This window comes from Corvus moneduloides, chromosome 17 (assembly GCF_009650955.1).
Source record: "Corvus moneduloides isolate bCorMon1 chromosome 17, bCorMon1.pri, whole genome shotgun sequence".
NCBI classification, from domain to species: domain Eukaryota; kingdom Metazoa; phylum Chordata; class Aves; order Passeriformes; family Corvidae; genus Corvus; species Corvus moneduloides.
The window spans coordinates 1109541-1134621 of NC_045492.1; the positions used below are offsets into that span (position 1 = coordinate 1109541).

Genomic DNA, 25081 nt, shown 5'->3' on the forward strand with positions numbered 1-25081 from the left:
CATGAGCCAGGCCCCCAGTCTCTTGTGCCCCCCAAAGGCTGGTGGTGCCCATGGGAAGCAGCCCCTGCCGTGGCTCCTCGGGGATCTGCGAGCAGGGAAAGGTGCTCTGCAGAGGCACTCAGAGCCCAAATTAGCCACACTGGGCTCAATCTGAGATTCTGACAGCGGATGCCAAATTTATTTCCAAACGCACTGTGGAAATGTCAGCGTGCTGGTCGGAAGGAATTGGGTACATGCTCCCTTTTAAATAGCACCAAGCATATGGGAGGAGGATGATTAGATTGCTTCCAAGCTGCCAAATTTCTTTGCTGCAGCTAAAAATCTTCTCCAAAATGTCCCAGCCCACAGTGTTTCTCAGCACTGAAGTCTGTGCCGAGACTTTGCCATTGACAGTTGTGCTCTGAGCAAGAAAACACAGCCCTGCCGTGCAGTCCCAGGGGTCCCAGCTCTCCAAGGCTGGGGGGTGTTTCTGCCTCCTCTTGGAAGCCGGAAAAATTCCTCCCCTCCTGCCACCCTACCCTTGGGGAGGGGGCAGAGTTCCCTGTGTAGAATCAGAATATTTTGGGTTGGGAGGGACCTTAAAGCTTATCCCATTCCTGCCACATCCACGCAGTACAGAGGGGCAAAAGCAGCCCAGCAACTGCTGGCAAACCGGGAGAGCAGGGAAAGCTCCTTTATCTCCCTGGGCTTCCATGGAAAGGCGTCCTGCAGTGTCCCCAGCAGCTGGGACCCCAGTGCTCCCAGCATGGGTCCCTGCAGGTCCCACTCCGACTCGGCCAGCTGGGGAAGGAGCAGCGCACCCTCCACTGCCCAGGACGGGGTCAGGCCTCGTGCTCAGCTGGGTGTGGGGGAAATGAGGGTGGCAGGAGATGGGGATGTGCCCTGGGCTCCTTGCTCAACGCTGCAGAAGGGGTGAATGTCCCGTGTGGCCAGGACACCCAGAGCCCAGCAGTGCCATGGCATTCCCTACAGATCACCCCCTGCCCACCCTCAGCCTGGGGGCACACCCAGAGCCCAGCAGTGCCATGGCATTCCCTACAGATCACCCCCTGCCCACCCTCAGCCTGGGGGCACACCCAGAGCCCAGCAGTGCCATGGCATTCCCTACAGATCACCCCCTGCCCACCCTCAGCCTGGGGGCACACCCAGAGCCCAGCAGTGCCATGGCATTCCCTACAGATCACCCCCTGCCCACCCTCAGCCTGGGGGCAGACCCAGAGCCCAGCAGTGCCATGGCATTCCCTACAGATCACCCCCTGCCCACCCTCAGCCTGGGGGCAGACCCAGAGCCCAGCACTGCCATGGCATTCCCTACAGATCACCCCCTGCCCACCCTCAGCCTGGGGGCACACCCAGAGCCCAGCACTGCCATGGCATTCCCTACAGATCACCCCCTGCCCACCCTCAGCTTGGGGGCAGACCCAGAGCCCAGCAGTGCCATGGCTTTCCCTACAGATCACCCCCTGCCCACCCTCAGCTTGGGGGCAGACCCAGAGCCCAGCAGTGCCATGGCATTCCCTACAGATCACCCCCTGCCCACCCTCAGCTTGGGGGGCAGCAATGGAATCCACCACAGCTCACTTTTCCCAGGATGAGCAGCCCGAGGCACTGTGATGTCCCTCATCCCCACCTCAGGAAAGGGGTGACCTTAGGATCACCCAAACCTTCCCTGCCCCATGGAGGGACTGAGGAGGGCACAAACAACTGCTCTGGGCCTGGCAGGTGGGTGACACTGAAGCTTCTGCAGGGAGCAGAGCATGGTGGCCTTCCCAGGAAAGGATGTGACCAGCACTGGTTTCCAAATGTGGGGATGGTGCCTGCTCTCACCCAGCCTGTGGGAATTCCTGCCAGTCCTGAGTGGAATTCCTGTTCCAGTGAGGACCAGACACACACTGTCCCTCCAAAACCAACCTCCACGAGCCACCCTCACCCTCCCAGCAAGACCTGAGGGGACCAGGAGCCATGTCCTGCCTTTGGATGTGGGACTGACCTGCGACACCTCGGGGTCCTTCCCCCTGCCCAACACCCACCCACTGGATCACAGACCCCAAACACTCCCTGTCCTTCACCTGCGCTACCTCCCCATAGTGCTCTCCATGCCTGGGGCTCCAGGACAGGCTCACCGTGATGCCAGCCATGCCAGCCAGCCTGTCCTTGCTCAGGGCTGAGGGAATCCACCGTGGGAAGGAGGCAGAAGCCCCAGAGCAGTGGGGAGCAGAGCATCACTTCCACGGTCCCTGGGCAGAGCTCTGTCCTCGGGGCACAGTGCCCAGAGGGTCCCCACGATCCCACCTGGAGGGTGAGGGTGCAAGAGCTGGGAACGGCCCAGGATGTGCCACGGGGCAGGGGCAGGAGCGTGGAGCCCAGGCAGTGGGAGCACAGCTGCTCCCAGCTCCGCTCCCAGCTCCGCTCCCTGCCCACACGCTGCCGCGTGGCGGGTGGGAGGTTTTTCTCTGCATTGCAAATCCCTTCTTGTGTGAATGCTGCAGTGCTGCTTGGAAGGAAAACAACCCCTCTGGAGCCAGCCCAGGGGTCTGGAGCAGCCCCAGGCCCTTCTCCTGCCCCAGGCAGGCCCTGGTACCGTTCCCAGGGTGCCTGGCTTGGGAGATAAAGCCAAAGCTTCCCTGGCAGGCAGCCGGGCTGGAAGCAGCACCAGCCATTCCCATTTCCCTGTGCTTGTCTCTGGCACAGACAGCCCCAGCTGAGCTCTCCCTCCAGACCTGGGAAGTGGGAGGAGGAGGCAGAGGGAAGAAGGCTCCCTGGTCTGCAGCGGCTGGCTGGAAGCAGGACAAGGGCTTGGGAATGGGGGGAGCATCCCTGGGAGCGTGGGCCAGGTGCTGTGGGGGTGTCGGGGCCACGGGGATGTGGATCCAGGACTGGGGGAAGCCAGATGGGGGTGGGGTGATCTGCTCCATTTTGGCATCTGCTATCGGGCAAGCTGCTCACCTGTGCCTGGGCAGGGGCTGTGCTGAGCCCCAGGAACAGGGCTGCCCTTTCCCAGAGCTGTGATTCCATGCTGGAAGCCATCCACTGCCAATCGCAGCCTATTGATGCATCCCCACACCGCCAGCCCCTGGCAGCTCATTCTCCTCCCAGACACGTGGCATGGATGGGCTGGGGAGATCTTCCCAGAATCCACAGAAGAACAACCCCCACATCTGCTGGTGCACAAGATCCCCCATTGCCAGGGTTTGGGAGCCACCTGAACGTTTGGCACAACTCTCCAGGGAGACAGAGACTGGATTTGTGCTCCTCAGGGACTGGTGGATGGAGGAACCCAGGGACAGTGTCCTAGGGTCCTTTCAGGGGACAAGTCTTCGGGGGGTCAGCGCAGGGCAGGAGCACTGTGGAGCCCAGATTCAGTAACTGTGTAAGGAGCCCCTCAGGAGGAGGACATCTGCCTCTAAAATCCATGGCTCTCCTTGCTCTGGGCACTGGGACACTGAGCAAAGGGGATGCAGGGCAGGAGGGGGTGGCTCTCACAAGGGACAGAAAATTCCTGTAGGCTTGGCCCAGCCCACCATTCCTAGTGCGAATGTTCATGCTGATGAGAGCTGAGGAGGAGGAAGAATAAAACATCAAACCCTAAAAACAAGGGACAGCAACCCGTGGCAGCAGAGCCATGTCCGGGCAGGGTCCTGGGGAGGATTCCAGGCACCAAAGCTTCTGGGAATAGGCACTGAGGGATGTGTGGGGTTGGGATCCACCTGCCCTCAGTGCACCCTGTGGGTCTGGCTCTGCCCCATCCTCCTCACCACAGCATGCACCACCTCACCTCTCTGGATTGAGGCAGCTCTTTGGAACAAATCTGTCCCTCCATCCATCCATCCATCCATCCATCCATCCATCCATCCATCCATCTCTGCCTGCCCTCTGTCCACCAGCCATCCCGCTGCCCACAGTTTCCTCTTTTATCTCCACACAGCCCAAACCCATCGCCTGCCCGGATTGCTGTTATCCCAGTGAATCTCCATGCATCCACTCCAGTGTGCCTGGGGGTTCTCCCAGGGAAGAAGGGGTGTGACTCCTGCTTTGGGTTCAGCCAGAGGATGGATCTGCAGAGCTTTGCTTGGACAGACAGTGCTTTGAAAACGTGGCCCAGGGCAGCAGACACCAACCCTTAACATCCATCCTTGGCCTTACCCAGTCTCCAAACCAGGAAATGCCACCATTCTCACGCAGGGGGTGGCACAGGCAGGGCAGGGGCACGTTGCCATGCACACAGCCTTGGCCTGACCCTTGAGCAACACAAGCAGTGACATCTCAGGGCTCTCGTACTCTCACATCCCAGTGGAGAGGGATCACCACTCTCCTGGCCAGGAGCAACAGGAGAGGCTGAAAGGCATTGTGGAGAGAGCTTGGGGGGCACAGAGGAGAGAGGCTGGGGGGCACAGAGGAGAGAGGCTGAGCACACACATGCTGGAGGCATATGTGGAATTTTTTTTCCTCACCCTTTCCTTACAGGATAGAGAAGGAGGGAAAAAAAGAAGGAAAAAAATAGCAAAATAAAGCAAACCCAACAACTCCAATTTCTCTCTTAATGAATAAATGAAACGCATCCCAAGAGGCAATTAAGCGCTTCGAACCAAACACGTGTCACATACATTAAAAAAAACAACCCAGAGAGAAATCCAGCAGCTGCAGTAAGGGAAGGAGGCAGCTGATGATTGCTGGGGGCAGGGAACTGGGGCTGCTGCTCCCACTGTGGCGTTTGGGTCCCCTGGGAGAGGGGAGTCCCACCAAGGAGGTGTGGGGACCCCCAATGCCCAGGGACATTCCCAGAGGTTTCTCCCACCCTAAGGACATCACTGCCCTGTGAACCATTCACCTTTGTGCTACACGGGGACCGGGACCGTTTGCTTTCAGGTCTCCCTTCCCAATTCCAAAAGCAAGTTTTGTCTCACCCTCTCTCCTGACGTCACCTCCAGGGAACACCCAAACCCACCTGACCTCCTGTCCCTTGTCCCTGTCCCCGGTGCTGCCTGGAGTGTGGCCGTGTCTCAGCCTTCACCAGGCCCTGCCCAGCTGACACTGGTGGCCTTTGCTGCTGGGAGGAGGAGGAGGGCTGAGGAAGGGCTTCCCTGCAGTACAGAGGGGCTGTGACTGGGTTGGGCAGGATCTGAATCCTCACCCCAGCACAGCAGCCACCCCAGGGGCACAGCCCACCACCCATGGGTGGATGCCTGACCTCCATCCTCATCCCTGAATCTCCTTCACATCCCTGCACCACTGCCAGAGCCTCGATGTTGGGGAGAGCCCTCCAGAATCCAGCCTGCAGAGATCCAGGGGCCCCTTCTTCCACAAGGGCCCCAGAAGGCTACAAAGACCGCCTTTTATTGGCCCAAAGTGGGGCAAAAAGATCAGCTTGACTAAAACCCCCCATGGATTTTCCTGTGACACAACTCACAGCAGCAGCTGCACTGAGGAAGCCCCGTGCTTGAGGACCCCGAGCTCCCAACACTCTGAGCTCTTTGGAGAAGCTGTGTTTTACTCCTGGGTGGTGGCACAGCAGGGCAGGGCATCCACAGCAGCCCCTGCACCCCTCCCACCCCTCAGGGTCCCACAGCTGCTGACAGGCTGTGAAGGAAAAACCCCCGACAAGCTTTGGATGCTCACTGGGTTTTCTGACTATCTCCCTTTGGGGGAGACCCAGACCCTTTGAGTGTTTGGGTCTGGCTGGGCTGAGGGAGCCGGTGTCACATTCTGGAACACACTGGGAAATCTCTCCCGATGTGGGAAATCCATGGGATTTATTCCCCTGTAGGTCTGCCCTGCCTGCTCACCCTGCCTGCTGCTTCCAGGATGCCTTCCTTGCCCACGGACCAGCAGCTGCAGCAACGCTGGCCAGATGCAGAGCCCTGCCCTTGGCACAGCTCATGCCTCTCCCCGAGGGAGAAATACAGGCTGCCCATGGGCTGCCACGTTCCCTGCAGGAGCCTCCTTCTCTGGCTTGTCAGAGTGCTCCAGCCGCTGCATCCTGCTCGTGCCCACCCTGCCCACAGCGAGCCCAGTGTGTGGGGGGCACATCCCAAGCTGAGGGTGGGGAGCAGAGAGCAAACCAAGGCAAGGGGCGGCCCCACGGCTCCCAAGGAGCCCACGCCTGGGGGTGTGGGTCTGCTCCCCCCGGCTCATGGCTGGTGCTCCCTGTGGGCTTTGCCCCCGGTGCTGCTGGGCTCTGGCACTGCCCACAGCCCTCCCTGCCCCAGGGACACCTATAACAGTGTCCTCCCGTGTCCACAACAGTGTCCTGCAGTGTCCATAGCAGTGTCCTCCAGCCACCCTCTGTCCCCACGCTGGGGTGTTGCCAGCACCTCACACCAGCTCAGCCCTGCTCCCCGAAGAGCCCTGTGTCCCTGCCCTGGCAGCAGTGCCGCTGCTGCCACACGGAGCTCAGCCTCTCCCCACTGGGCAGAGAACAACACCCCAAGAGAGGACGCCATCCCCAGCACCCACAGCCTCCTCACCCAGGGAACCCCCGGAGCCACGCCGTGTCCCCGCCAAAGTCCTGCCCCGAGCACTCACAGTCTGGACGTGGCTCTCCCAGGTGGCACAGCTCTCCCAGGTGGCACAGCTCTCCCAGGTGGCACAGCTGCTGCAGGACGCTGCCGTCATCCGCGGGCTGGGGGACGCTGGCTGTGGCAGAGCCGGGTGGCAGCTTGGTGACCGCGCTCACCGGGGGCCTCGGGCTGAGGAGGGACAACACACACGTGAGCCCAGGGAGCTGTGGAGTCACCCCAGTGCCTTCCCTGGCTCAGAGCAGAGAATTGTTAAGGGTAGAAAAGACCCTTCAGATCACCAAGTCAGACCAGCACTGCCACCATGTTCACCATGAGCCCGTCTCCAAGTGCCACACCCACACAGCTTTTGAACACTTCCAAGGATGGTGACTCCACCCCTGCCCTGGGCAGCTGTGCCAGTGCCTGGCCACCCTTTCCATTAAGAAACTTGCCCTAATACCCAAGCCTCCCCTGGCCGAGCCTGAGGCCGTTCCCTCTCCTCCTGTCCCCGTTCCGACTCCCCCGGCTGCCCCCTCCTGTCAGGGAGTTGTGCAGAGCCACAAGGTCCCCCCTGAGCCTCCTTTGCTCCAGGCTGAGCCCCTTTCCCAGCTCCCTCAGCCACTCCTGGTGCTCCAGCCCCTTCCCAGCTCCGTTCCCTTCCTGCTCCCCTCCAGCCCCTCAATGTCTTTCCTGTCGTGAGGGGCCCAAACCAACCTGGGACCCCACCGAGCTGCTCTCAGGAGTTTGAGCAGAAATGTGGTTCAAGGCTTGAGAAGAGGCAGATGTGCCACCAAGAAGGGCAGGGCACGTCCCTGCTGCTCCCTGCCAGCCTGGCTGCTGCAGCAGTGACGGGCACATCTGTCCTCCCCGTGCACTTCCCAAGGAGCAGCTTACACCCGGATCAGATTAGGGGAAGAAAACTGCATTGCAATAAATCCAGGGAGGGAACTGGCTGCCGGGGCTTTAATCGGAGAGGAGCCTTCAAGATAAGAGCATTAAGTGGGGATGAAGCAGCCTTGGTGCAGGGATGGCCCGAGCTGGTCCCTGTCTGGGATTTGGCAGAGCGAGCCGGCTGTGCCGTGCCTGGCACCTGGGAGCAGCTCCACACGTCCTGCACACCCGAGCAGGCTCTCCATGGCTGCAGGACAGGGCACAGCACACACAGCATCGCTCCAAAAGTTCTCATCTCGTAACAGGAGCCTGGAATTCCAAGCGGGAAGGACAGCACAGTGCTCAGTGGGAGACCTTGCAGTAGGGCACGGTCTGTCCCACAGCCCCCGCTCCGGCCAGTGAGGGGACCCGGCCCCCCCCAGCTCCGACTGCACCTCAGCCCCAGGCAGCCACTGGGTTCCCTTCTCTGGGAATTCCCTCTCCTGCCTCTGGAATGTGGGCCGAGAGGCACAGAGCACTCTGCAGGGCTCTGCTCCCCCTCAGAGCCTCAGACTCCCTGAGAGCCATCCCCACGTGGCTGACCTCCAGCCCCGGGGGTGGGACAGGAGCTGCTGCAGCAAGGCAGGAAGAAGCCGCCTGCTCTCCAGCTTGCTCCTCTGGGAAGGGCAGGCACCTTTCCTGCCTCGTGTCCCTGTACAGAGAATCCCACAGCAGCACTGGGGGAGAGGGGAGATGGAGAAGTGTCCACCTGCAGCCCCGGGGAAAGCTGAGGGAGTTGCCTGCTCCCACACACCTGGAGCAGCCTTGTGTGGGACGGGCAGAGCCACCCGGGATGGGGTCAGCGCTGAGAGCTCAGCGGGAAGGCCCCTCCTGCAGGGCGACCAGTTTGGCACCAGTGGGGGCTGGTGATGAGGGGACAGTGGCTGGGGTAGCCCCTCCTGTGCTCCGCTGGCTCAGGCAGAGATGGATGGAGCCAGCCCTGCAGCCTGGTGTAAGTAATTGAGGGAAGAACATTTGTAAGGCAGGAGACAGCTGGATTAAAAAGGTGAAGCCCAAAAAGCAAATGAAAAGAGAATCACTGATGATGGATGGGAAAGCAGTGCCTGAGTCCAGCTTTTCCCTGGATGCGCTGGTGAGCAGCAGAGGGGTGAGGAGAGCTGAGATCAAACCACGGAAAGAACCTGGGCAGCCGTGGGGGCTGGGAATCACAGGTAAATAAAGGTTGGAAAAGCCCTCTAAGATCATTGAGTCCAACCCTTACCCCAGCACTGCCAAGGCCACCACTAACCCCTGTCCCCAGGTGCCACATCCACACAGCTTTTGAACACTTCCAGGGATGGTGACTCCACCCCTGCCCTGGGCAGCTGTGCCAGTGCCTGGCCACCCTTTCCATGAAGAAATTTTCCCTAATATCCAATCTATGGCCCAATTTGAGGCCGTTCCCTCTCTCCTGTCCCTGTTCCCCAGGAGCAGAGCCCGACCCCCCTGGCTGCCTCCTCCTGTCAGGGAGTTGTGCAGAGCCACAAGGTCCCCCCTGAGCCTCCTTTGCTCCAGGCTGAGCCCCTTTCCCAGCTCCCCCAGCCGCTTCTGGTGCTCCAGCCCCTTCCCAGGCTCTGTCCCCTCCCCTGGACCCAGAGCCTGTGCTCGTGGAGAGGTGCCCAGGTGACACTGCTGCCACCCCACACGGCCCCAGCACTGCCAGGCCCTGGCGCTGCCCCTGCAGAGCTCCCCAAACATCTGGTGAGTGTTCCTTGAGGGCACCCAGAGACCGCCCAGACACACCAGAAAGGTCATTACTGCAGTTTGCTTTGCTAATTGCTGCTGATCAGATGCTGCTTTGGCAAGGTGGGAAAGACATTTGGGTCGGAAAGAAGTCAATTGAGTTCGTAAGGCAGAAGAATTCCCAAATCCTCCCTCTGCACGAGGGGCTGAGCAGACCCAGCCCTCCCCAAAGCGGGGGCTGCTCCTCCAGGCAGCCTGGGCAGAGCCTTGGGATGGGTCCCTCTATGGTGGGGGACAGTGGGGGAGCCAAGGTGAGCCCACCTGAGGAGGGCCAGACCTGTCACCCCAGAGTGGCAGAGCAGGACATCACAGTCCCACCACCCCAACGTCCCCTCTGTGACTTTGCCCCTCCCAGCCTCACCCCGACTGTCACTGGAGCCCATCACCAGGCACAAAGGGCTGTGCCACCCTCTCTGCCGGGATGAGGCCACCACCAGGACACCTCCACACCCTCCTGGCACAGCCCAGGGACCATCTCCCCACACCCTGCTGCTTCTTCCTTCAGGATCCGGGCATCTCCAACAGGCTCCAGCTCCTGTTCCCTCATTCCCGAACACCAGCCAGAGCCTCCCATTCCAGCTGCCTCCCAAACCATTCCCTGCCAGCTCTGAAACTCAGCTGGCCCCAGCAGGTCACTGCTACTTGGACTGCATTGTCCTACTTGGTTTCCTTAAAAAACCAGTTTGCCCCAGTGCCCTGAACACCCCACATGCCCATAAGACCCCAAGCATTTTCCAGGAGGTTTCCCAGTCTGAGAACCGCAAGCAGATTGATCCCAGTGGGCACTCTGGGGACAGTGGCACGAGGCTGGCCCGGGGCTGTCCCCACACACACTTTAAGTGTCCCCACACGCTGCAGATCCCAGCGCTGCACAACACCAGCAGGAACACCTCCAGTATGCCCAGTGAGCCTTACATCTGCCTGCACCTGGATATCATGGGGCACAGAGGGGCAAGGCCTTGCCAAAGGGATCCCAGAGAGCCAAGAGAAGAGCCAGGGATGGTGCTTGGCTCTCCCAAAACCCTGACTCACGGCCCCTTGATCCCACACACGAGGACAAGGGGATGGAGCAGCCCAGAAGCCTCCATCTCACAGGGATGGGGACAACGGCTATGGCAGTGCCAGGCTTGCAGCATCGCTGCCTGGAGGAACACCCTGGATCATCCCCAGCACGATCTGGGCAGTGAGATGCACACCACAAGAAGCACCAGCCCCCAGCCAGCCGTGGAGGAGAGCTGCCAGGATCACCATGTCCAGGATCTCTGAAACACCCCCGGAGGACTGCAAATCCATGCTGGGATATTGGTGCAGGAGTCCAGTCACCCAGCGCACCAGGACAGCGGGACCAGCTGTCCCCAGCTCGGGGACACTGCTGCTGCTGCTGTCCGAGTCACCAGCTCCCCCCTCCAGGGCGGACACAGCCCCTACCCCTCATCCCAGTGGGAGCCCCCCCGGGCCAGACTCCCCCTCGGAACCCCTTAGGAATTTAACCAGGAGAAGGCTCAGGGCACAACCCTGGCCCCGGGGGCCAGGCAGCCCCAGCCCCAAGGGGCAGGAGGGCTCCAGAGCTGGAGCAGCAGCAACGCAGGGAACCACCAGGCAGAGACAGACCCGAGGCAGCTCCATGTGAAGGAGCAGCTCCACTTCTGCCACTGCCGAGGGCACTGCCATGGGTGAGGGCACTGCCATCATTGTGGGACACTGCCACTGCTGAGGGCACTGCCATGGCTGAGGGACACTGCCACGGGTGAGGGCACTGCCTCTGCTGAGGGCACTGCCATGGGTGAGGGCACTGCCATCATTGTGGGACACTGCCACTGCTGAGGGTACTGCCATGGCTGAGGGACACTGCCACGGGTGAGGGACACTGCCACGGGTGAGGGCACTGCCTCTGCTGAGGGCACTGCCATGGGTGAGGGCACTGCCATCATTGTGGGACACTGCCACTGCTGAGGGCACTGCCACCACTGAGGGCACTGCCATCATTGTGGGACACTGCCATGGCTGAGGGACACTGCCACTGCTGAGGGCACTGCCACCACTGAGGGCACTGCCTCTGCTGAGGGCACTGCCATGGCTGCCTGACTCGCCAGGCTGTTCCCTCCATCTGCTGCCGGCCCCAGTGCGGTTGTTCCGTGTTTCCCAGCTGGATCAGATCGACTCTTCCCCTTTAGAGCAACGAGGGCGCTGAGCTGGAACGAGCCCCGCCTGGCCGGGGAGGCCGGGCAGCGTGTGGGGACACGGGGGGCCTGTGGGCACCCACAGCCGGCACAGCCCCAGCGCCCGCCCACAGCTCACGCGTGCCCACACATCCCCCGCCGCTCCAGGGGTGAAGGCCTGGCATGGAGAGGTACCTCTGGGCTGGAGAGTCCCCGATCCAGGTATGGCTCCGCCGTTTCCCTCCTTTCCTTGCCCATTTCCCATGCTGCTTGACCGTCTTTCCAGCTAATTACCCCGCGCTCCTGCGGGCACGAGCCACGTGGCAGCTGGCATCTGCACCGGCTCCCAGGAACGACCTTGGCTGCTCAGAGGACAGCCGAGCCTCTCTGCCTCGCAGGCTTCCCCCGAGGCACACGAGGATCCTCCAGCAGGAGGGACAGCAGCACTGCCAGCCCCGCCGCTCCCCAGCTCAGCTCTGCCAGCTCCGGGGGCACCGACCTGCAGCTCCCGAGCTGGGACTCGCCGTCACCTCCTGCAGAAACTCCCACTTTCAGCCCTGGAAGTGTTTCTCCCGCAGTTTTCCACCCCGGTTTCATGGCAGCACAGCCCTGAGCCAGGTCTGGCTGCATCCCCGTGCCAGCTGTGCCATGGAGAGAGGACTCAGCCGCGCTGCTCCGGCGTGGAGAGCTTCGGGAGGAGCAAGGGCTGGATGCTCTGAGGTCCTTTAGGGAGCAGCCTGGGGGGTGGCAGCACTCCCACTGTCACACCCTGTCTTCCCTGGTGTGGGGAGAGGTGGAGCAGAGAGAAGGGACACACGGAAGCTCTCTGGGGTGGCAGCCCCTGGGAGCACCCGATGGAACAGCCCCCGGGACGGGAGGGAGCTGTCAGCTGGCACAGGGCTGCCAGGCAGCAGCCTGGGGCTGGAGGCAGGGCTGGCCGGCCCCAGAGAGGGACAGGGTGCAGCTGAGGTCATGGGCAGTGACGGGGCATTCGTGGGGACGAGCTGGGCATCCCCTCCTGTGCTAGAGGAGGGGGCGTGGGGATGCCTCTGGCACCTTGCAGCCTGCCCTGCTGGGAGGGAGGGCAGGCAGTACAGGCAGCAGGCAGGGCTGAGGGCTGGACACGCTGAGGGACTCCAGGGAGTGCGGGTTCCGGGGCCTGCTCATCCTCAGGAGCTGGGGCAGAGCCAGGTCAGTGCCTGGCCAGGTCTGTTCTACACCTTCCTGTCCAGACCTGGGTGCCAAAGGCTCACCAGATTCCCAAGCTCCTGTGGGACTGAAATGTCCCTTCCAAATGCTTGGGCTGCTCGGTTGGGAGCTGCTGAACTGCCCAGGAGCTCCAGCAGTGACACATGTCCCCACAGTGAGGAGCTCAGCGCCCTTCTGGCTGGGTGCTGGCTTCACCGTGAGCCCCGCCGTGGTACAGCTCTCTGTGTGTGTCCTTCAGCCTCCTCCCCAAACCCCCATCTCCCTCCACCTATCACATTTGCAGATTCCTTTGCCTTAAAATAATAACCAAGCCCCTGCTGTGAGGGGCTCGCTCCTGCCCTGCTGTAATAAAGAGGGAAGATGAAAAGACCGGGAGAAAATTTGCTTCTGTAGCACCTCTCTGTGCTCGCCATCCTTATTCCTCATTCTCCTTTCCAGGAGCTGTCTGTAACCCTTTGATAACACCCTCCTCTCTCCCAAAAGCTGGTGTCCCCTCCTGCCTGTGCCACCAGACGCGTCACACGCCCCTTTGATGTCAGGATAATGCACAGACGCAGCCCCGTGTTCGTGTGTGACAAACACAAACAGCCAGCTCTGTCCCAGATCTGCTAATTCAGGGAGAAAAGGGGGAAAAAGACATCTTAAAATGAATTCTTGCTGGCCAACACACAGAGCTGGTCTGGGCAGGCTGGGCCCCCAGATGGCCAGTGCCAGGGCTGTCCTGCTGACCCCCACTACTGAGCCCTGGGGACAGCCCTGGCAGGTCTGTGCCCAGAGGTGACACCCTGCAGCCTGGGCAGAGTGTGGGGCTGTTGCCAAGGTCCCCCTTAGAGCAAACCAAGCAGCTCCAGCCCCGGGTTTGGCCTAAGGCACTTTGAGGATGGATTTGCAGGGAGCCCTCACCCACTGGCAGGGCAGGTCCCAGGGCTGCCCTGCTGAGCCTGGCACCCCCCACACCCCATTGTCCCTTCCTGCAGCAGCCCCTCTGCAGCCCCTGCTCCGGGCTCACAGTGCCTGTAGAGCACCCAGAAACCTCCCACTGCTCCCTCTGTCCAGCCCCTCTGACTGAGGAGGGGTTTCTCTGATCCAAGTGAGCCGACACATTCCTGTTAGGATGGAGGGTGAGCCCCTGCCCTGCCCTGCCCTGCCCTGCCCTGCCAGCATGGGGGCAGCCCCTGACCCCTCCAATCCCTCACGGCTTGGAATGAGCACAGGCAGGAACCATCCCAGGAGTGGTTTGGATGTATCCAGCATCCAAAATGGATGGGCAGACAAAGGATTCTGTTCTCAGACCCTCGGGTGTTCCCCTGGCTCTTGGCCCCGGTGCCAGCAGGGACACATCCCGCTGCAGTCAGGGCATGGTGTGACCATGGAGGACGGACAGAGCAACCCAGATGGCCGAGGAGCCCCTCCAGCCCCCCGATCCCGTGGGAAGCAGCACAGCCCAGAAAGCAAGCAGAGCTCCGTGTCCTTCCCCACAGGGCCTCTCCCCACCTCTCACAGCCCAGCATCATTTCCATTTCCATCCTCACATCCTGCTCCTGCAGCAGCTTCACGACCAGCCCGGCACATCCCTGACTCCTCACATCCGCCAGGTCCCTCTGCAGGAGCCAGAGCTGAGTGTGCTGCCAGCACATGGAGGGAGCAGGGCTTGATCCTATCAAACCCAGTGCTAATGCTGGTGCCAACATTCCCAGTGCACGTGGAGCGGCTGGAGGGGAGGGCCTGTGGTGGGTCGGCCCCTGTTTGCCTAAAGCAGCCAGTGATGCCTGGGGCCACCAACTCGTCCCTGGGGAGCGTGACAAGCGTGGCAGGCTGGCAGGCAAGCCCACGGCAGCAATGACAGCTCCGTGTGACTGCCTCAGGCTCTTGCTCATCCCGGCTCCGTGACTCACAGCACACAGAGGGGCCGGGGGGTGTGGGGGACACTCACCCCAGCACGGGGGTCAGGCTGGGACCTTCTGCCATCAGCAGGAACAGCAGGTCCCACCGGGGGCACTGGGGGCAAGAGCAGGGCAGTGAGTTGGGCACGCTGTTGGGACAGGCTCTTCCAGAGAGCTGGAGATTGTTCCGCTCTGGATCCAGGCTCTGACATGCACAGAGGTCCTGCTCCATGGTCACACAGTGACCCTGCTCCACGTGAAGACTCGGATCTGCTCGGTGATCCTGTCCCACAGGGTGGCCCTGTTCCGCACAGTGACCCTGCTCCGGGGTGACCATGCTCCCCGTGAGACACCCTGCTCCGTGATGGCCCTGCTCTGGACAGTGACCTAGCTCCACGGTGGCCCTGTTCCACACAGTGACCCTGCTCCTGTGCTTTGTCCCCTGCAAGCCACCCATAGCCAGGCCTGACTTGAGGCTTGTACCCCCAAAGGAGCTCTCCCCTCCTGACCCAGAACTTTCTGTAAGAGCAGGGACTGCAGTGAGAGCAGCTCCTGGGGCTCCTCGCTCCCTGCTCCGGCCATGCTGCCCCTGCACCCCACAGACACCTCCTGCTGCTCCTCTGGGAGCTGGGGGCTCTCACCACCCCCACCACTGTCTCGGGGTGCAGCTGTGGGGGGCTTAGAAGAACGAGCTCCAAACCTGGAGCATGTGGCTCCTGAAGCCTCCAGCGACTCTGCAGCCTTCCCTCAAAACCACTTCCCTTCTCTTTTTCCCTCTGCTCTGCTGCAGACCCTCAGCATCGGGGGAGCCGGGGGGACTGGGACGAGCATGGACTAGATGGTGTTCTCCTCGTCCGTGCTGCTCACCTGCCCTCTCGGAACGCCCCAGACCGCTCTGCCCTGTTCATGGGAATCTGGGAGAGGCTGGGTTTGTCTAAGCTGGAGTCACCCGGAGCAGCGCTCGTCATTAGCGGTGAGTAAAGCGCGGTGAGTCACTGCTGCCATTACCCACACTCCGCGGAGGGCCGGGGAATGCAGCAAGCAGGGAACTGCTGCTCCTGGTAGCTCTTGCCTTCCCCCAGCATCTCTGCGCTGCCACCTGGGACGGCTGTGCCTCCCGCCTGCCCCACGGGTGGCTGCCCCCAGGGCCGTGTCCCCGGGCCAGGCTCTTCGCTCGGGGCTGTCACCCTGAGCCGCGCCTGCCCCACTCCCCCGAGCTTCCCGGCTCCTCCTCGTACTCCGGCGCTTCTAAAGGTTAATGCATGCAGGACACTTGTGCTTTTCCCCAGCTAATTGATGCTAAAGACACCACCAGCAAGGAGCTGCTCGGTGCCACCGTGGTGAGGGCAGTGTGACCCTGCCCCATGTGCTGCTGCCCCTGGGTCTGCCACAGCCCGATCCTGCGGGTCACCCCTGTCCATGGACCCGGAGCTATTTGTGAGCCCAGCTCCCGAGGCCACCCCACTGCCTGTCACCTTCCCCTGGCTCAGCCCCACCGCACCCCACGGCCACTGTCCCGCCCGCTGCTCCTGCAGTGCAGGGACGCTGCTGGGACCCCCTGGGACCCCCACCTCCATCCCCACCCCTGCCCTGCTCCTGTGCTCTGTCCGAGGGTCACACAGAGGCACTAGCACTTGGGATAAGCTGTGGCTATCACACCAAACTCCTGCTCCACACGCTGCCCTGGATGGCCCCGGTTCAGCCTCTCTCCCTGCCCATCACAGCCGGGGCTGCTCCTGCTCTCTGCCTTGTCCTCTGCTCACCTCACACCCTCATCCCCTCTTCCCTCACTTCTTGTTTTTCAGCTTTTTGGCTTTTTTATCATCCTCCTGCTCCAGGTCTCCTTTTATCCTCAGCACTGAAAACACAAACGCCAGCACACCTAAGGCCAGACCCCTGCTGGGATGGGTTTGCCCTGGGGGTCACCTTGGCCCCAGCCCATCCCAGCTCCGGTGTGGCCATGCCCAGCTGGTTTGCCAGTGCTGCAAAAGGGCCCTGGTGACCAGGTACTGCCACTGCCACCACCGCAGGGACAGCAGGAGGTGACCTGTAGCCCTGCTGCTGGGGTGCTCTGCTGGGTACCACAGAGAGAAATGAAAATGCCAAAACTGGGAAGAAAGCAGAGGGCTCATGGAACCTGAGAGGGGAGAGCAGTTCCTGCCGGCACCAAGAGGAGCCCTCATCCCTGCCCCAAGAGCTCTACTCCATGCTGCCACCCCTGTGTCCTGCCCAGGCTCCAGGGCGAGGCACTCAGATCTTCCTATTCAAACGGATTACAAATTACTGTCTGATCCACTAATTAGGACGGGAAGACGAGTGTGCTTCTGACCGTGCTGTTTAGCAGCCATTTAGAAATTGCTCTGAAGGCACGGAACGGCGAGGGGCCACATCTGCTCCAGAAGCCAGCCTGGGACCATCCCCGGGGCCACCCCGCCGGCCCTGCTGCCAGCAGCTCTGCCCGACCCCATCCCGCTCCCAGCGCTGGTCCTGCCCCGCTGCAGAGCCTGCCCGGCTCCCAAGGATGTCCCCAGGCCGTTTGGCTCCCAGCCCTGCTGCCATTACTTCGTATTTATTTAACAAAATTAAAACCTGCTTAGTGGGGCCAGCGAAGGCAAGGCAGACAAATCGGATCTGCTGCTGCTGCTGCTGCTGCCGGGGAAGGGCAGCCTGGCACCGGGCTGGGGCCACCTGTGCGGCCTTAGGGGCACATGGACCCTCCTTCCCGTAACTGGGAAGTCCCACCAGGGGCTGGGCAGCAGCACGAGCACCCCAGCTCCCCCTGACCACTGGTGACAGAGGGCTGGGTCCGGCTGGGGAAGGACTCCAAGAGGAAAGCCCTGGGCTGGGTTGGAGTCCCCAAGAGCCATGGGGTGCAACCAGGCATGGCTGTAAATCTGAGAGGAACCCCCTGCCCACCTGCCGGGCATGGGGGCAGCAGCCTGTAGGGTTTGGGTGATGCCAAGTGTGTGGAGGCTGCTCTGGACTCCTCCTTCAGGCATTGTCCAGGCACAGGACACTGCCCCAGCCCAGGAGGGGCCTCAGCCCCCTCCGAGCCCTCGCTGTCCCTGGCAGGGCCTCTGTGTCCCTGTGGCCTGTAGCTCCTTACAGGACCAAGCCCCTCTCTCCCAGGTGAGAAACCTCCTCCGGGTCAGGCAGGAGCCCAGGTGGGCCCAGGAGCCCCTCAGGAACAGGTCTACAGCCTTGGCCTTCCCAAAAGCCATCCTAGTGCTGGTCCCCATTCCCCAGCCTCACACCCCTTCCAAACCCACCCCAGTGATGGGCACAGAGCCAGGAGGCCCAGCTCCCTCCTGAAGTGCTCCAAGACTTTCCACGGGAGAGAGCACAGAGCCAGAAGCACAAACCACATCCCCAGGGCACCAGGGCAGGGATCCCCCTGCCCTCCAGGTCTCCCACCTGGGCACTGAGCCAGCCCTGGCACAGCCCTGGTCCAGCATCACCCAACACAGGATTGCAAAGCCACTGGGAGGGCAGAGGGAGGGGTGGGAAGCTTCAGCTACAGGTACAGGCACCCACAGAGGAGCAGCTTCACCACAGAGCCTGGCCCAGCCATTACTGGAGGAGTTACAGTGCCATTAATGAGTGCTTTCAATTTTAATGAAGTTAATCTACCTCTAAAAGCTCTTTATGCCCACAAACATATGATCTGAGAGAGAATAGGACCTGCAGCTACATTTTTACAGCACTTGAGCATGGTTTTTGCAGCCACCTATTTCCCAGCAGAGCAGCTGGGGGAAGAACACCCACTGACCAAACTGCAGCCCCTCCACTGTGCCAGTCACATGAGAAGGTCCATGGCCTTCCAGGAAAAGCAAGATTCCATGTTCCCATTATGACAAAACTTGGAAAACCAGCGAATTTCAGTGAAAAAATAGACATTGTCTTTTCTCAGCTGGGGAGGAGATGGTGCTGGCAGAACGAGGTGCTCAGGGAGCTGATGAGAAGTCCCTGCCCAGCACAGCCCCCAGGCCCCTGGGCTCTCCCTGTCCCCGAGTGGAGAGCCCATCCTGCCAGCCAGGCTCTCAGCAGGAGCTGTGCTGGGTCCCTGCCTGCTTTGCCAGCTGAGGATCATTTTTCTGACACCTGTTACTCCTGGAACAGGGTGCAGGTGTCCTGGGTTTGATTCTCTGGCTCCTTTCCAGTTTCCCCTTTCCCAACACTGGGGAAAACAGGAGAGTTGGAGCGTGATGTAAACCTGGGATGAACTCCTCAAATCCAAGGTCTGGATTTGTTGCTCCCTCATCCCTGTGAATCCTGTGAGACTGCTCTTCCCCAGTGTGCCAGCAGCCCCCAGGGCAGCAGCCCTGCAGGGGAGGACAAACAGAGCCACCCTCCCCAAAAACGTCCAGCTTTGCAGAAACCATCCCATGGCACCGGCAGAGCCAGGGCGGAGCAGGAATGGCACTGGAGGTTAGAACAGCTCAAGGGACAGGACAGTTTTCCCCCAGGAGAGGCAGGCGGGGCTCTGAGGGCTCCAAGAGCTCTGAGGGCACCGTGCTGGGCAGCAGCTGCTCTGATCCTCAGGGAGAGGCACAGGAGGGGTGGCCTGGATGAGGGATGGCCTGGGGCTCTCCCTGGCCACAAAGCCCCCACCAGGACCCCCTCTGAGGGGTGCCTGGGCTGGGCCCAGGGCAGAGCTGAGTCCTCTCCAGCCACAGTGGTGGTTTGCTCTCCACATTCTGCCTTTCCAACCAAAAATACCTCTCCCTCCAGCCTGCCCCAGCCCCTGGCAGCATTGCCAATGGCAGGAGATGCCCTGTGCCATGGGAGTCCCCAGCAGCACCCAGTCCTGCTGCCACCCCTGCTCCTCTTGCCCTGTTCCCACAGCTCTGTCACAGCCTGGTGGGTCTCAGGAAAACCTGGGAGGTTCCCCTCCTACACTGGGGCATCACCGCAGGCTCCTCCTGCCACCAGCTTCCCCAAAGGCCACAATGTGCTGTGACTTCTCCTCATGGAAATCCTCATGGAAAAGGTCCCCATGTGCCCCCCAGTCCCAGGCAACCCTTCGGGGGTGACTCCCTGCCCACAGTGGGGGATGTCAAAGCAGCTGCCCCTCTCCCTCTTGCCCCTCTCCCTGCCAGGAGAACAGCTCTGAGACCCCAGCCCTGAGCCCCAGGCACACGGCATATCCCTTCACACCCCTCTGAGACAGGGAGGTTCCAGCAGCTTCCCAGCTCCAGTGGAAGCCAGTAGCTCAGTGTAAACAGACGTTTGTGGAAATAAAACTCCTTTTATCTTTCTCTGAAATTTGCCTCTGTCCACAGAGCCTTGGCTGCTCCTGCCATGGGCTCTGGGATGCTCCTGGAGCACCCACAGATCCACCCCAGACCCAGATGGGAGCCTGCAGAGGAATCCTGATGGACCTGGCTTGGGCTGAGCCCATCCCTGTGGAAGTGGCTGGAGGAATGGGGATGCCAAACACATTCCTGGCTTCTTGGCAGGGGCAAAAATGGCTGGATTTGATGGTTATGAGGTCAGAACCACAAAGCAGGAGTTCCTACAGAACCACAGAATATCCTGAGAATATCCTATAAGGATCATTGAGTCCAACCCCTGGCCCTGCCCAAGACACCCCAACAGTCCCTGGCAGCGCTGTCCAAACACTCCTGGAGCTCTGGCAGCCTCGGGGCCGTGCCCATTCCCTGGGGAGCCTGGGCAGTGCCCAGCACCCTCTGGGGGAAGAACCTTTCCCTGATATCCAACCTAACCCCGCCCCTGACAGCTCCAGCTGGAAATTCCCAAACAGCTACAACTCATCTTCTTGGGGATAACCAGTCCTGGAGGGTCCAGCGGATCAGCCCGGGATATGTGGAATGCTCTGGGGGGCATTCCCAGGGGCAGAGATGCACAGCCATGCTGAGTGCCTCAGGCATGGGCATCACTGAACCTCAGGACGGGTGTTCAGAAGGACAGGGCTCTCCAGAGGCAGAGCAGATGCAGTTTGGGGTGTTCTCTAACGAGGTAAAGCCTGACTCAGAGGGACCTCTCCAATCCCTGGTTTGCCTGTGGCCTTCGGCAGTCCCATGGCCAGTCCCATGTCCTGCAGCTGTGTCAGGCACTGCATTTGGTCACGCTGTCCCACAGGGAAGTGAGATGAGGGGCTGGCCTGGCTCCTGCCACCATCACCTCCCTGACCTTCTCCTGCAGGTCAGCAAGGTCCCCCAAAGCCACCAAAGCCCCAGCAGAGGAGAGGACACGTGGTCATCCAGCCTGGAGACAGCGAGGGAGGAGCCCAGCAGGCAGGGCTCCCTGCTGGAAGTGGCTCACCTTCGCTGGGACAAGCAGTGCCACCAAAGTAGGGCTGCGAGGCTCCCGGGGCCGCGGGGCACAGCGGCTCCCTCGGCACGGAACAGGGCGTCTCATCTAATTATATCAGCTGTGTCCCACAAAGAGCAGCTGGCAGCTGGGCTGCCCTATTTCCTGAGCCCTCCTTTGGGCCCGGCAGCGCCGCGCTGGCACCGGCCCGGCCCCGGCCTGGCACTGGGATGGCCCCGCAGCCTCCGGCCGCAGCGGCTGCAGGAGGGCCAGCAGCCACATCTCCGCACCCAGGATGGCCCAGCACAGCCCGGATGGAAGCTTCCTTCTGGGCAGGAGATGCTTGCACGGGTCTGGGGCAGTTCTGATGGGCTGGTGGTCTCCATCCCCCCTCCAGACCGTGGCCTGGCTCATACTGGGTTCCTGACGGGCTGTGAGTGATCCCACCCTGCCACAAGGTCCAAACACCAGAGCGGCGTGCTGGGGACAGGAGCCAGCCCAGCAGTGCCCTCCCACAGGACTCTGGAGTTTGTGGCCAGGGCAGGTGTGTCCCCACTGCCCCACCTCCCACCGGCGCCCGTGCTGGAGCTGTGGAGGGCTCTGCAGCACAGAGAGTCCCCCAGCTCCAAATGGGTGCCATGGGCACCCAAACCTGACAGTGTCCTCACACCTCCTCCTGCCCCACTCCCTGCCCAGCTCCCACTTTCCAGCTCAGCTCAGCCCAGCCCCTGCCCCAGGAGATCCCATCCCCCTCAGGGCTGTGGTAGGATCTCAGAATCCCAGAATGGTTTGGGTTGGAAGGGATATTAAAGCCCATCCCATTCCACCCCTGCCATGGGCAGGGACACCTTCCACTGTCCCAGGTTCCTCCAAGCCCCATCCAGCCCGGCCTTGGATGCTTCCAGGGATGGGGCATGGATAGCAGCCCTGTGCCAAGATCCTCTGGAGGTGGCTGGAGCCATCAGAAGGTAAATGCCACCTCAGGCAGCACCAGGGCTCTGCCAGGAGCAAATTCCTCCTGCTCGTGATGGAACAACTGGAATGAGCACATTATACCGGGGTTATTCTCTGGCTTGGACAGTGCCAGGCAAGGGACTGGGCCGGAGCCAAGGACACTCAGAGCTGGTGGTGGAGGGGGTGACAAGGGGTCAGTGGGTCCCATCCAAAGTCCTCTGTGCTCACCTCCCAGAAACTTCCCTCTGGAGGTCCTGGCACAAGCCTCTCTCTCCTCATCTGGGATCTCTGGATGCTCCAGATAATCAGCAGCCTGTCCAAAGGGTGCCAGAGACCTGGCCCCTCTGTGCATGCTTGGAGATGCCCCTTGGACCTCCCTGGGAGCCGGTCCTGTGGGACCCCCTCCCTCCTTGCACCCAGCTCAGCCCTGGAGCCGCTGCCACTGGGGTGCCGGTGGCAGGCGCAGTCCCGCTCCAGAGGGCTGGCAGGAGAGGGCTCCCCCAGCCCCATCCCAGGGAAACCCAGGGGCTGGGGAGTGGCTGGGGGCTGCCTGGCCCCTGCCACCCAGGGGGATGATGGTTTAATCCCCGGCTTATTTCGGTTGCTAGGTGATCAAATCATCCATCTGCTTGTGACGGGAGAGCGCAGGGAGAGCGCCGTGAGTCAGCCCCTGCCACAGGCAGCAGAGGGGTGCACTCCAGCCCACCCCCAGCCTGGCCCAGGGCCCTGTGTGCCCACAGGGTGCTCTGGCAGCAGAGCCTGCCATGGACAGGGGAAACAGGTCCTGCCTGGGGAAGTCAGGCTGCCATGGGGCTGGGGGCATCTTCCCACGTGCTCCTGGAGGACAGGACCCCCACAGCATCGTGGAGAGCACCTCTGAGCTGTGTCCTCACTGCACCACCTTGCACGAGGGGTTTGCCCTATTGCACTGGATTTTTGGAAAAAATTCTTCCCTATGAGGGTGGGGAGGCCCTGGCACAGGGTGCCCAGAGCAGCTGTGGCTGTCCCTGGATCCCTGGAAGTGTCTAAGGGCAGGTTGGAGGGGCCTTGGAGCAACCTGGGACAGTGGAAGGTGTCCCTGCCCATGGCGGGGTGGCACTGGATGGTCTGTAATGCCCTTTCAACACTTTCAGTCCCACTCTGGGATTCAGTGATTCAATCCAGAGCAACTCTGAAGGATCAGATGAGCCCCACTTGAAGTATGGGCAGGTTTGGTGTCCCCCCCCAGCACAGTGCAGCCCCCCCAGCACCTTCCCCCTTCTGCAGGGACATCCCTACCCCAGCACACTGGGAGCTCAGGGAAAGCCAACAGGCTGCTCAGGAGAGCAAGGCAGAAAGGCAACAGTTTGGGAGAAAATAACATTTTCATAAAGTGTTTGAAGTCATTTGGAGGAGGAAAGTGGGAAGGGAGAGGAATCAGTCTCTGTGTGTGTGATGCGTGCGTATGTGAGAGAGCGACAACAGGAGCCTCCCTCTCCGCAGAGCAGAAACCATCTCAGTTTCTCAGGTTTGGGAGAGTGTTGAGACACTGGGAAATTAAAGCAGTGCCCACAGAATGTGTTTGCAAAGTCCAGCTTCTTTGGTGAGGCACCACGTGTAGGTGTCACACTTGTGCTGCCAGCGGGCACGTGCTGGGGACAGGCGCTGGGTGCGGGGCTGGGGGATGCCCAGGACCCCCGCCCTCTGCCACGTGCAGCCCTTGGGATCTGAAGGCCACCAGGGCCAGTGGACATCTCCTGTGAGATCCATGGGCCTCTGTGGGAGCATCAGTGGCCACCTCCTGCCCAAGGCAGCCCCGAAGGAGGAGCTCTGCACCAGGATGAGGAACACCATGGATGGCAGATATGGGGCAAAACCACGGCAGAGCAGCTGGGAGCTGCCCCAGGCTGCTTTCCCTGCCTCCTGTCACTGCATGTGGGCAAAAGACCCCCTGACTGTCCCCTCCCTCTTCCCCCACACCCCTCGTGCTGTGCCGGGGGCTCAACCAGCACCGAGGCAGCCCTGCAGCATCCCAGCCCCAGTGCCCAGCATCCTAAATCCCAGGAGCTGGGCTGGTGGCCTCTCCGCTGCTCTCCACAGACCTCCCAGGTCCCCTGGCAGCTATCACGACTTCTTAGTGCAAAGAGACTCATTAATGAAGCAGAAAAGAAGGAGGAGGAGCAGGCTGAACGGTCCGTCCTAAGGGACAGTGCAGCAAGCAGGAGGAGGAGAGCGCTCAGCATTGATCTCAGGATAAGCAGCCACCCGAGAGGGGAACGACTGCCGGGAAAACAGCGGGCTGGAAGGGCCGAGGGCAGGCAGAGGCAGCCTGGGGGTGGGAGCCGTGCGTGTGTGGGCAGGCAAGCAGCCCCCAGCATCACGGTGCCACCCGCAGCACCCTCTCCCGAGGCAGGAGGCACGGGGAGCCTGCAGCGCTGGGGGCAGCAGGGCTGGGCCCTGGGGACACCTGTGGCACCCACTGCCTGCCCTGGAGCTCAGGTGTGCCCGTCCTGCAGGGCACCAGCCCTTCGCTGTGGGCTGCAGCTCCCGCAGCAGCACCGGGAGGGCAGGAGGGAGGGAGGAGGGCACGCTGCGATGGGTGGGAAGGGCGTTTTCTGCGGCTCAGCGGTTCCCAGTTTCCAAGCTGGCTCTGCAAGGTCTGGCTGCCTGTGGGAAGCGCTGCCGGGGGGCTGAAGGCAGCCACTGACCCCCGGCCACCAGCCCTGGGCGGGCAGCAGCCCCAGGAGCAGGGCTGTCCACATCTCGGGTGGGCAGTGCCAGAGGCTGCCAGGGAGCCACAGGAGGGGAAGGTTTCCATCCCCAACTCACAGCTCCAAGCAGAGGACAGGAGGCATGAGGGCGACAGGGGCACGTGGGCAGCAGCTCCTTGCTCTTCCCAAACCTAGGGAGCCCCAGAGTGCAGCAGCCTCCTGTCCCCAGGTCACACAGGGGGCTCTGAGCCCACTTGGGCTGCTGTGTGGGCAGGGGAGAGCTGCTGTCCCCTGCTCAGGGCTGGGGACAGGACTCCTGAGCCTGGCCTGTCCCAGGAAAGGATTGAGGAGCTCGTGGGGAGCTTGGGTGTCCCACGCCTGCCCATCCCTTCTGCCTCATCGTGCAGGGCACACAACTTCTGGGAGCATCATCCCTTCCACGAGCATCACCCCTCCATGAGCATCACCCCCTCAGGGTGTGTCACCCCCTCAGGGAGCGTCACTGTCTGTGCTGAGCAGGGGCAGGACACACCTCTGTGCTGTGAAGGGCTGTCTGTCCATGTCCCTCCATATATCCAGTATCCTGCTTGGAAAGCACAATCCAAACCTTGGCCTGCCATGAAATTGGTTTTCCCATCCCAGAGGCTTCTCCTCACAGCAGGCAGGAGAGGCAGGGAATGGTACCAGTGGCTGTGAGCTGAGAGCTGAGAGCTGAAAGCCGCTCCCTGCTCCAGCCAGCTGAA

At 61.6% G+C, this 25081-nt stretch overlaps 1 protein-coding gene across 1 annotated transcript in view; it reads right to left on the reverse strand.

The window, feature by feature from the left end:
- The window catches only part of DLGAP4 (DLG associated protein 4), a 150246-nt gene that overhangs the window by 119697 nt on the left and 5468 nt on the right, over window positions 1–25081 (reverse strand). The window contains 1 exon segment of the mRNA XM_032127407.1: window positions 6523–6686. The gene's annotated coding sequence lies outside the window, so the exon portion shown is untranslated.